This window comes from Dioscorea cayenensis, chromosome 20 (assembly GCF_009730915.1).
Source record: "Dioscorea cayenensis subsp. rotundata cultivar TDr96_F1 chromosome 20, TDr96_F1_v2_PseudoChromosome.rev07_lg8_w22 25.fasta, whole genome shotgun sequence".
Classification (NCBI taxonomy): domain Eukaryota; kingdom Viridiplantae; phylum Streptophyta; class Magnoliopsida; order Dioscoreales; family Dioscoreaceae; genus Dioscorea; species Dioscorea cayenensis.
The window spans coordinates 24,612,489-24,625,180 of NC_052490.1; the positions used below are offsets into that span (position 1 = coordinate 24,612,489).

Here is a 12,692-nt window from a genome sequence, read left to right on the forward strand (position 1 = left end):
GCCACTATATTTGAAGTTAGAACATCTAACTTCTTACTCAATGATTCCACTTGAGCCGCCAATGAAGTTAATGCATTTATCTCATGAAGACCGCCAACTTCTTCTTCTCCCTAGCATTCCATTGGTAACTATTTAACCCCATTTCTTCAATTAGTTGATGGGCCTCACCGGGGGTCTTGCTACCTAAGGTACTTCCTACTACCGCATCTAAGAGTTGCCTTGTGCTCAGATTTAACCCATTGTAAAAGGTATGAACAATCATCCACTCTAGGAATCCGCATTGCGGCCACTTTCTCAGGAGCTCCTTGAACCTTTCCCACGTCTCAAATAGAGACTCCAATTCTGACTATACAAAGGATGAGATCTCATTCTTAAGCTTTGCATATTTTTCGGGAAGGAAATAACGTGCAAGAAAAGCTTCTACCATCTCCTCCCATGTGGTAATTGATGCTAGGTAATGAGCGTAGCCACTGCTTTGCTCTCTCTTTTAAGAAAAATGGGAAGGCTCTCAACTTGATGGCATCATCCTTCATCCCATTTATCTTGAGCATATCACACACATCGAGAAAGTTCTCTATATGACTGTTTGAATCCTCATCAGCCAAACCATTGAACTGTGAGGATTGCTGCAACATGTTGATGAATGCCGGCTTCAGCTTGAAGTTCTGAGCTGTAATCGGTAGACGCACAATACTCGATAGTGTCCCACACACTGATGGTCTGGCATAATTGGATAATGTCCTCTGTTGCTCATTTTGTTCAGCCATATTATCCGATCCTTCAACTTCTAACTCAGTTAGATTAGACTGTTCTTGCACATGTTCTTTCCCTTTTCTTCTAAGTGTACGTTCGAGCTTGGGATCATCTTAAATCAATATTGAGGGGTTCCCTCAGGCCATGAACCTGGAGCTGCACAAAAATAAAGACAACATATCAGAACAATTATAGAAAAAAAGATGTGAATAGAATGAATAAATGAATAGCTAAGAAAACAAAGTGCAAAGTATCTCTAAACGCCTATTCCACGGCAACGGTGCCAAAAACATGACAACGCCCCTTGCGTATGACCTGCAAGTGCACAGGCTTGTCAAAGTAATAAAATCCCAATTTAGTGGGTATCGTATCCACAGGCAATTGGGAGTAAAAATACTTAAGTTGTTTCTTAACTAAGCTATATATGAATAGTTATTTGTGTGGTAAGATGTAATGCAAACAAAAGTAAAAGAGACAAGAGAGAGAGAGCATAAGTAAAGGAGAGGTAAGGCAATTGATATAAATGAGGTACTCGAATATTGATCAGCCTAGGATAATCGTTTCAAGTGTAAAAACCCTCTATTATGCTTCTTAACTAATGCATTAATGAGTCGTCGAGATCCTTTAATATATGGTTCCAAATCTAAGGTCAACCATGCCGAACCCTATAAATGTCTTGGGGGGAGAAATTAAACAATCTCTTAACTTCGTACTCGTATAGAATTGCAATGAGTTCTAGGGATTCCAAGTGATAAATACTCTTTCTATATGAAGACCTAACCCTCTAGTCCAAGCGGAAGGTCCCTAGCCACAATTAAGCCCTAGATGCTAAAATCATTCCAACGCTTCACTCCATTGCACTCATCCCTTAGCCCATTCACTCTACTATGACCGCAAAGACCTTGAGGAATTGGATGTAGAATAAATTATACTGGAGAAGAAAGGGGACGCTCCGCTATCTCTCGACTCACCCTCTCAACCCTCTCCCATCTAGCTTTGTCTAACTCTCGTGGTGTGTCACTCACTCACAAGGGTTACCAACACGAACTCTCAACCCTAGTGTCACTCTAAGGGAGTAGGCATACAATCAATGCATTCAAGATTGGAACTCAATAAAAACATCAATTAATTAAAGCATAATAACAAGGTTCAATAAAACGAATACATCCTAGGGTTCACAATCCATGTACCCACAAGGCGGTTTAGCTCTCCATGGAGCTAATTACAATCAATGAAATCCAATGTAAAAGCAATGAATCTATAGAAAACTATAATTGTATGTTTTGTTTTGCGCAAATGTCTCATAGTTTTTAACTAAACCCGGAATCCTAAGTTTTATTTTTAAAAAGCCTCCTATTTTTTAATCAAAAACAAAATCCTATGTTTTCTTTACGGAATGTCTCCTATTTTTGAATCAAAATCCGAATCATAAGTTTTGTTTTAGGAATGTCTACTATTTTTTAATCAAAATATTATTCATATTTTTCCTTTTCGTAATGTCTCTCTTATTTTTTTTTTATCAAAAACCCAATCTTACGTTTTTTATTTTTGATGCCTCATATTTTTCAATCAAAATCCTAATCTTTTGTTTCTCTTTTTTGGTAAGGACGTCTATTTTTGAATCAAAACCCAAATCCAATATTTCCTTTTGGAAATATCTGTAATTTTTGAATCAAAACCCTAAACCTATGTTTTGTTTTTGAAATGTCCCCTATTTTTCTATTTTTATCAGAACAGTATACCTATGTTTTCTTATAGTAATGCCTCTATTTTTTTAAGCAAAACCATAATATTATGTTTTCTTTTCAGAATGTCTCATACTTTTGAATAAAAATCCTAATCCTATGTTTTCGTTTCAAATGCCTACTATTTTTTTATCAAAACCATAATCCTATGTTTTCTTTCGAAATGTCACATATTTTTTAATCAAAACCCTAATCTTTTGTTTTCTTTTAGGAACGTCTACTATCTTTGAAGCAAAACCCTAAACCTATTTTTTCTTATAGTAATGTCTCATATTTTTTATTCAAATATCTAATCTTATGTTTTCTTATTGTAGTGTCTTCTATTTTTCAATCAAAACCCAAATCCTATGTTTTCTTATAGAAATGTCTCCTATTTATAAGTCAAAAAGCAAATCCTTTCTTCTCTTTTTGGAATGACTGCTATTTTTTAATCAAAACCCTAATCCTTTATTTTCTTTTCGAAATGTCTGATTTTTTTAATCAAAACTGTAATCCTATCTTTTGTTTTCGAAATCTCTACCTACGTTTTTTTTTCATAATGCCTCCTATTTTTGAATAAAAATCCATTGTTTTGTTTTCGGAATGCCTACCATTTTTAATCAAAATAATAATTTTATGTTTTCATTTTGGAATGTCTACTATGTTTTAGTCAAAGCAATAATCGTGTGTTTTCTTTTCATCATGTCTCATGTTTTTTTAATCAAAAGCCTAAATCTAGTTTTTTTTTGGCAATATTTTTTAATTTTGATCAAGACCATAATCTTATCTTTTCTTTTGGGAATGTCAGCTATTTTTTAATCAAAACAATAATCCTATATTTTCTTTTTGTAGTTTCTAATGTTTTTCAATCAAAATCCTAAGTCTATATTTTCTTTTTTGAATGTCTCCTATGTTTGAATGAAAGCCGTAATCCTATTTTTTCCTTTGTGAATGTCTGCTATTTTATAATAAAAAATCCAATCGTATGGTTTCTTTAGGAATGTCTTCTATTTTTTAACCAAAACAATAATCCCATGTTTTGTTTTCGTAATGTATCATATTTTTCAATCAAAACTCTAATCCTATGTATTCTTCTACGAATGGCTCTTATTTTTTAATCAAAACTCTATTCCTATGTTTTTCTTTTTTGAAAATATCTGCTATTTTTTATTCAGAACCCTAATCCTATTTTTTCTTGTTTTTCATTCAGGAATGTCACCTAAATTTTCAGTTTTCAATCAAAAACCTAATCCTATTATTTCGTCACGAAATGTCTTGTAATTTTGAATCAAAATCCTAATCCTATGTTTTTTTTGGAATGCCAAATTTTTTTTTTATCACAACCTCAATCTTGTGTTCTCATTTGGCAATGTTTGTTATTTTTGAATCAAAACAATAATAATATATTTTCTTTTAGTATTGTCTCATATTTTTTAATCAAAACCTTAATCCTATATTTTTTTTTGGAATGTCCACTATTTTTTAATCAAAACTATAATACTACGTTTTTTTATAGTAATGTCTCCTATTTTTAGAATCAAAACCCTAATTCTATATTTCTTTTCCAAATGCCTACTATATTTGAATCAAAACCCTACTCTTATATTTTCTTGTAGAAATATTTCTTATTTTTCATTCAAAAAACTAATCCTTTCTTTTATTTTCAGAATGTCTACAATTTCTGAAACAAAACCGTAATCCTATGTTTACTTTTTGTAATGTGTCCTATTTTTCAGTTTTGAATCAAATAGCCTAATTATTTGTTTTCTTTTCTGGTATGTCTCATTTTTTTTAACCAAAACCCCAATCCTATGCTTTGTTTTGGGAATGTTCTCTATTTTTGAATCAAACCCCTAATTGTCTGTTTCCTATTCGGAATGTCTACTATTTTTTAATTAAAACTTTAATTCTATGTTTTTTTTTCTGAATCACTCATATTTTTTAATTAAAACCAGAACTCTATGTTTTTTGCAAATATCTCATATTTTTCCAATAAAAACATTAATTCTATGTTTTTGGAATGTCTCCTATTTATAAGATTTCAATTGAAACAATAATCCTATGTTTTATTTTTAGAGTGTCACCTATTTTTCAATCTAAGCCATAATTCTATTTTTTCTTTTCAGAATGCCTCCTATTTTTGAATAGAACACTAATCCTATGCTTTCTTTTTGGAATGTCACCTATTCTTTCATTTTGAATGAACACCCTAATACTTTATTGTCATTTATAAATCTAAACCATAATCCTATGTTTTTTTTCGATATCTCCTCTTTCTTAACTAAAACCCCAATGCTATGTTTTCTTTATGGAACGTCACCTAAATTTCGGTTTTCAATAAAAACTTAATCTTATTATAATAATCCTAATCTTATGTTATCTTTTGGAAATGTCTATTATAATCTAAAAACAATAATCTTATGTTTTCTTTTTGTAATGTCTCATGTTTTTATTGAAAACCTTTAATCTCATATAGTAATGTCTCCAATTTTTCAATCAATACCCTAATCCTATGTTTTTTTTTTCCCGCAATGCATACTATATTTCAATAAAAACCCTAATTCTATGTTTTCATTAGGAATGTCTCCTATTTTGCAAACAAAACCTGAATCCTATGTCTTCCTTTCTTAACGTCTCGTATTTATCAGTTTTGAATCAAAACGCTAACGTATGTTTTCTTTTCGGAATGTCTCCTAGTTTTTAATCAAAAACATAATCTTTTATTTTGTTTTCAGAATGTTTGCTATTTTTTAATCAAAAACTTAATTCTATGGTTTTTTTTTGGAATGTGTCCTATTTTTCAATAATAAATCAAGACCCTAATCTTTTGCTTTTTATTCGGGATATCACATTTTTTTGAATCAAAACCCTAATCCTATCTTTTGTTTTGGGAAACTATGCTAAATTTTATCCAAAAATATTTCGTATGTTTTCTTTTAGTAATGCCTACTATTTTTGAATAAAAACATAAATCTTACGTTTTCTTTTGGGAATGGCAATGCTTTTTAATCAAAAATATAATCATATGTTTCCTCTTGGTAATTCCTCATATTTTTAAATCAAAACCCTAATCCCATGTTTTTTCTAAAATGCCTCCTTTTTTTAATCAAAACACCAATCTTATGTTTTCTTTTTGGAATGTTTTCTATTTTGGAATCAAAACAATAATTCGATGTTTTCTTTTAGTAATGCCTCCTACTTTTTTAATCAAAACCATAATCTAATATTTTTTTTCGAAATGTCTCATATTTTTGAATCAAAACCCTAATCCTTTGTTTTTCTTTTCAGAATGTCTACTATTTTTGAAACAAAAACCAAATCATATGTTTTGTTATAGTGATATTTCCAATGTTTCATTCAAAATAATAATCCTATGTTTTCTTATATTAACATCATCTATTTTTAATCAAAACCCTAATCCTACTTTTTCTTATAGTAACGTTTCCTATCTTTCTATCAAAACCCTAATAAATTGTTTTCTTTTAGGAATACCTTCTATATTTAAATCAAAATCTTTATCCTATGTTTTCATTTTCGAATGTCTCCTATCTTTCAATCCAAACCTGAATCCTATGTATTATTTTCTTAATATCTTCTATTTAACATTTATGAATCAAAACCTGAATCTATGTTTTATTTTCAGAATGTCTCTTTCCTTTCAATCAAAAACCTAATATTTTTCATTTATTTTCCAAATGTCAGCTATTTAAATCAAAACCCTAATCCTATGTTTTCTTAGAGAAACGTCATGTTTTCAATCAAAACCTAATCCTATGTTTTGTTTTCAAAATAGCTACTATTTTTTTTTTATCAAAACTCCAATCTTTTCTTTTCTGTTCGGAATGTCTCCTGTCTTTCAATAAAACACCAAATCTTATGTTTCCTTTTCTTAATGTCTCCTATATATTAGTTTTGAATCAAAAACACCCGACCTCCAAGTTTTGTTCTAGGCATATGTCGATATTTTTCAATAAAAATAACCTGTATTCCGGATGTCTACTAATTTCCTTTCAATCAAAACCCTAGTAGTATGTGTATTCTTATAGTAATATCTTCTATTTCCATTGGAAATCTTAATCCTATGATTTCTTATAGTAATGTCTTTTATTTTTCAATAAAAACCCTAATCCTATATTTTATTTTTAGAATACCTACTATATTTGAATCAAAACACTAATTCCATGTTTTTTTTGGAATGCCTTCTATTTTTCAATCAAAACAATAATTCTATGTTTTATTTTTGGAAAGTCTCCTTTTTTTTGTTATTGAAACCCTTAATCCTATGTTTTTTTTGGAAATGTGCCCTATTTTAGTTTTTAACCAAAACACAAATCCTATGTTTTTTTATAGTAATGACACCTATTTTTTAATCAAAACCATAATCCTATATTTTCCATTTGAAATGTCTCATATTTTTCAATCAAAATCCTAATCGTATGTTTTATTTTTCAAATACTTACTATTTTTTAATCAAAACTCTAATCCTATTTTTTCTTAGAGATTAGTCTCGTTTTTTTCATTGGAAACACTAATCCCTATGTTTCTTCATAGAATCGCTCCCTTAGTTTTTCAATAAAAACCATAATCCTAATCATATATATTAATGTCTCCTATTTTTCAATCCAAATCCTTGATCTTAGCATGAATGCCTCTATATTTAAATCAAAATCCTAATTCTATGTTTTCTTTCGAATATCTCTTGTTTTAAAATCAAAACCCCACTATAAGCCTTTTCTTTAGGGTGCTCTGAGCTTTGTACCAAAACACTAGCTTACTTTGGTTCATCCGGAATGTCTATTATTTTTATTCAAAACCCATTATTAGTGCTTTTATAGGAATGTCTCCTATTTTCTTTATAAAACCTTTAATCTCCACGCTTTTCTTAGAGTAATGCTCTCATTATTTTTCAATGTAAACCCTAATCCTTTCCTGACTACTATTTGAATCTAACTGTGAATCCTAGCTGTCTGTAATGTCTACTATTTTATCAAAAACCTAATCCTATTCTTCTTAAAGTCATGTCTCCCATTTTTCAATCGAAAACCCTAATCCTATCTATCCTCGAGGCCTACTATATTTGAATCAAAACAAAAATTCTATGTTTTCTTTTCAGAATATCTGTTCTTTTGTAAACAAAACTTGAATTCTACGTTGTCTTTACATAATATCTCCTATTTATCTGTTTTCAATCAAAACCCTAACCTATGTTTTCTTTAACGAGTGTCTCTTATTTTTCAATCAAAATCCTAATCATTTCTTTCCCTTTTAGAATGTTTTGCTATTTTTAATCAAAAACCCTAATTTTAGTTTTCTATTCCAAATGTCTCATTTTTATCAAAACTTAATAATATTCCTTTTTGTTTTTGGGAATGCCCGCTACCTAATCAAAACCCTAATATGATGTTTTCCTTTCAAAATGCCTCCTACTTTTCAATCAAAACCATAATCCTATGTGCTCTTTTAGAAATGTCTACTATATTTTAATCAAAATACTAATCTTATATTTTCTTATAGTAGTGTCTCATATTTTTCAATCAAAACACTAATGCTATATTTTCTTTATGGAATGCATACAATATTTGAATCACAACCCTAATAGATTTTTTGTCCTTTTGGAATGCCTATTATTTTTGAATCAAAATCCTAATCTTGTGATTTACTATAGTAATGTCTCCTATTTTTCATTCAAAACCCTAATCCTATGTTTTCTAATCATTATGTCTCCTATTTTTCAATCAAAACTCTAATCCTATGTTTCTTTTAAGAAGGACTACTTTATTTGAATCTAAACCCAAATCCTTATTTTTGTTTTTGGATTGCCTACACATATCAAGACACATCAATCCTTTATTTTTATTTACGGAATGTCTACTATTTTTAATAAAAACCCTAATCCTATGCTTTCTCTTGGGAACGGGCGCTCTACTGGTTTATAATCAATACCCTAATCCAATGTTTTATTATACTAATATCTCATACATTTTTATTAAAACTCAAAATGACATGTCTCCTATTAAAAATGTCTCATATTTTTCAATCAAAACCCTAAACCTATGTTGAATGTGTACTAGTTTTTAGTGAAAACTGTAATCCAATGTTTTTCTTATAGTAATGGTCCCCAATTTTCATTCAAAACCCTAATAAAATGATTTTTTATAGTATTGTCTCTTATTTTGCAATCAAAACATTAGTCCAATGTTTTCTTATAGTAATGTCCTATTTTTAATCAAAATCCTAATCGTAAGTTTTCTTTTCAGAATCCCTACTATAATTAAATTAAAACCCTAATCCTATATGGAATGTCTCCTATTTTCCAAAAAATAAAAAAACCCGAATCCTATGTTTTTCTAATGTCTTTAATCAAAAACCCTAATCATATGTATTTAATGCCTTCTATTTTTAATTAAGACTATAATCTTATGCTTTTCTTTTGTAATTACTCATTTTATTCTAACCCTATTCCTATATTTTATTTTCGGAATGATAAATATTTTTCAATCACAAAAATAATTCTATGTTTTCTTTTGTCGATTATGACTATTTGTGAATCAAAAATCCTAATCTTATGTATAATAATGTCTCCTATTTTTCCATTTCAAAACACATTAATAATATGTTTTTCTTCTTTGACGACTATTGTATTTGAATCTAGACACAAATTTTATGTTTTCTTTTTAGAACGTCTCATATTTTGCAAACAAAAACCGAATCCTATGTTTCTTTTTCCTATTGTCTCTTTATTTATCGGTTTTGAATAAAACCCCGTAACCCTATGTTTATTTTGTGATGTCTTCTATTTTTTGAATACCTAATTCTTTTCTTTTTCTTTTCCGAATGTCGGCTATTTTCGAATCAAAACCCTAATCATATGTTTAATTTAATTAACGTGTCCTATTTTTCGATGTTTGGTTCAAAAACACTAAACCTTTATTTTCTTTTCAGAATGTCGATTTTCTTTTTAATAAAAACCATAATCCTATCTTTTGTTTGGTAATGCTTTGCTATCTTTTGAAAATCAAAAATCATAATGTATTCCTTTTTGAATGTCTCATATTTTTAATTGAAAAAGCTAACCTATGTTTCTTTTATAAAGCTCTTTATTTTTAATCAAAAACAATAACCCCTATATGTTGTTTTCGTAATATCTGCTAATTTTCAATCAAACCCCTAATCTTATTTTATCTTATAGTAATGTCTCCTTTTTTTCTGTCAAACCCCTAACGCTATGTTTTTCTCCAAGAATGCCTATTATATTTTGAATCTAAAAATCCTACTTATTTGTTTTCTTTTCAGAATGTCCACTATTATTGAATGAAAATCCTAATCCGATGTTTTCTTATAGTAATGTCACCTCTTTTTCATTTAAAACTCTAATCCTATGTTTTCTTACAGTAATGTCTCCTATTTTTTAATCAAAATAATAATCCTATGATTTCAATTCATAATGCCTGCTATAGTTGAATAAAAAACCTAACTTTGTTTTTTACTTCGGAATGCCTCCTATTTTTCAATCAAAACACTAATTGTATGTTTTCTTTATGGAATGTCTCCTATTTTTGAATAAAAATCTAAATCCTATATTTTCTTTTGGAAATGCCGCTTATTTTATAGTTTTTAATCAAAATCCATATCCAATGTTTTATTATAGTAATTCCTCTCATTTTCCAATTGAAACCCTAATCCTATGTTTTCTTTTCAAAATTCCTCATATTTTTCAATCAAAATCCTAATCTTATTTTTCCTTTCGCAATGTCTACTATTTTTAAATCAAAACCATAATCCTATGATTTTTTATAGTAATGTCTCTCATTTTTCATTCACAACCCTTATCTTATGTTTTCTTATAGTAATGTCTCTTATTTGTCAATCAAAACTCTAATCCTATGATTTCTTATAATTTTGTCTCCTATATTTCAATCAAAACCCTACTGCAATGTTTTCTTTTCGGAATGCGTACTATATGTCAATCAAAACACTAATCCTATGTTTTCTTTTTAGAGTGCCTACTATTTTTGAATCAAAATGGTAACTATGTTTTCTTATAGTAATGTTTGCTATTTTTCGATAAAAACACTAATTCGATGTTTTGTTTTCGAAATACCTAATCATATGTTTTCTTTTGGGTATGCCTCCTATTTCGCTTACAAATCTCAAATCCTACATTTTCTTTTCTTAATGTCTCATATTTATCTGTTCTGAATCAAAACCCTAACTTATGTTTTCTTTTCTTAATATCTCCTATATCTTAATAAAAAAACCTAATCCTTTATTTTCTTTTCAGAATGACTATTACTTTTGAGTCCAAACCCTAACCATATGTTTTTTTTTCAGAATGTTTCCTATTTTTAAGGATTGAATCAAAACCATAATCCTTTATTTTCTTTTCCAGAATATCTCATTTTATGTAATTAAAAGATTAATTTTATCGTTTGTTTTGGGATTGTCTACTAATTTTTAATCAAGACCGAAATCTACTATTTGGAATCAAAATAGTAATCCTATTTTTTCTAATAGTAATGTTTCTTATTTTTCTATCAAAACAGCAATTTATGTTTTCTTTACAAAATTCCTACTATATTTGAATTAAAACCCTAATCCTAAATTTTTTTTTAAGAATGTCTCTTATTTTACACATAAAACTTGAATCCTACGTTTTATTTCCTAATGTTTCCTATTTATCATTTTTAAATCAAAACCTTAAACTATATTTTATTTTCAGAATGTCTATTTCTTTTCAATGAAAAACCGAATCCTTTCTTTTCTTTATGGAATGACTATTATTTCTGAGTCAAAAGCCCAATCCTATGTATTCTTTTCGGAATGTGTTCTATTTTTAAGGTTTGAATGAAAACCATAATCCTTTTTTTCTTTTGAAAATGTTTTACTTTTGGAATCAAAACCCTAATCCTATATTCTGTTTTCGTAATGTCTGCTAATTATAAATCAAAACAAAAATCAGATGTTTTATTTTTGGAATGTCTCATATTTTTGAATCTAAACCTTAATATTATGTTTCCTTTTCTTAATGTCTCTTGTTTATTAGTTTTGAATCAAAACCATAATCTATGTTTTCTTCTCAGAATGTCACCAATTTTTTAATCAAAAACCTAATCCTTTCTTTTTCTTTTCGTAATGTTTGCTATTTTTGAATCAAAATCCTAATTCTATATTTTTTCATAATGTGTTCTACTTTCCAGTTTTCAATCAAAACTCTAATCCTTTGTATTCTTTTCAAGATGCCCCATTGTTTTGAATTAAACCCCTCTAATACTATCTTTTGTTTTGGGACTCTCTGCAAATTTTTCATCAAAATCCTAATCCAATGTTTTCTTTTTGAAATGCCTCCATTTTTGAATTAAAATCCTAATCCCATGTTTTCTTTTTGAAATGTCTAATGTCAATCAATCAAAATCGAAATCCTATGTTCTCTTTTCTTAATGTCTCACATTTATCAGTTTTGATTCAAAAACATAATCCTTTCTTTTTTTTCGTAATATCTGTTACTTTTTAATATAAACAATAATCTTATGTTCTCTTTTTGTAATGTCTCATATTTTTCAATCAAAACACTAATTGTATGTTTTCTTTTCCGAATGTCTCCTATTTTTAAATTAAAACCCATAATTCTATGTTTTTTTTGGAATGTTTGCTATTTTTTAACCAAAATCGTAATCTTATGTTTTCTTTTCAAAATACCTTCTATTTTTTTAAATCAAAACCCCAACCTTATGCTTTCTTATAGTAATGTGTCCTCTTCTTCAGCTTTTTCTTAAATGTCTCCTATATATCAATTGTGAATCAAAACCTAATCCCTTCTTTTTTTTAAGAAATGTTTGCTATTTTTGAATCAAAACGCTAATCCTTAGTCTTCTTTCAGGAATGTGTCCTATTTTAAATTTTTTAATCAAAACCCTAATCATTTGTTTTTTCTTTTAGAAATGTCTTTTTTTTAATCAAAACTCTAATCCTATCTTTTGTTATTGAAATCTGTGCTAATTTTTAATCAAAACCGTGATCTTATGTTTTTTCCTTTCGTGATGCCTCTTATTTTGCCAAGAAAAATCCTAATCCTATGTTTTTTTTTCGAAATGTCTTCTATCTTTCAATCAAAACCCGAAAACTATGTTTTCTTTTCTTATTGTCTCGTTTTTATCAGTTTTCATTCAAAAACCTAATATTTTCTTCTCTTTTTGAAATGTCTACTATTTTTGAATC

The 12,692-nt window shown here is 28.4% G+C and overlaps 1 non-coding gene across 1 annotated transcript; it reads left to right on the forward strand.

Moving 5' to 3' along the window:
• Positions 1-272: 272 nt before the first annotated feature.
• LOC120252428 lies at positions 273-379 on the forward strand. The gene has a single exon (XR_005533958.1). It is a non-coding gene; the product is annotated as a small nucleolar RNA R71 (small nucleolar RNA).
• The last annotated feature ends 12,313 nt before the right edge of the window (positions 380-12,692 follow it).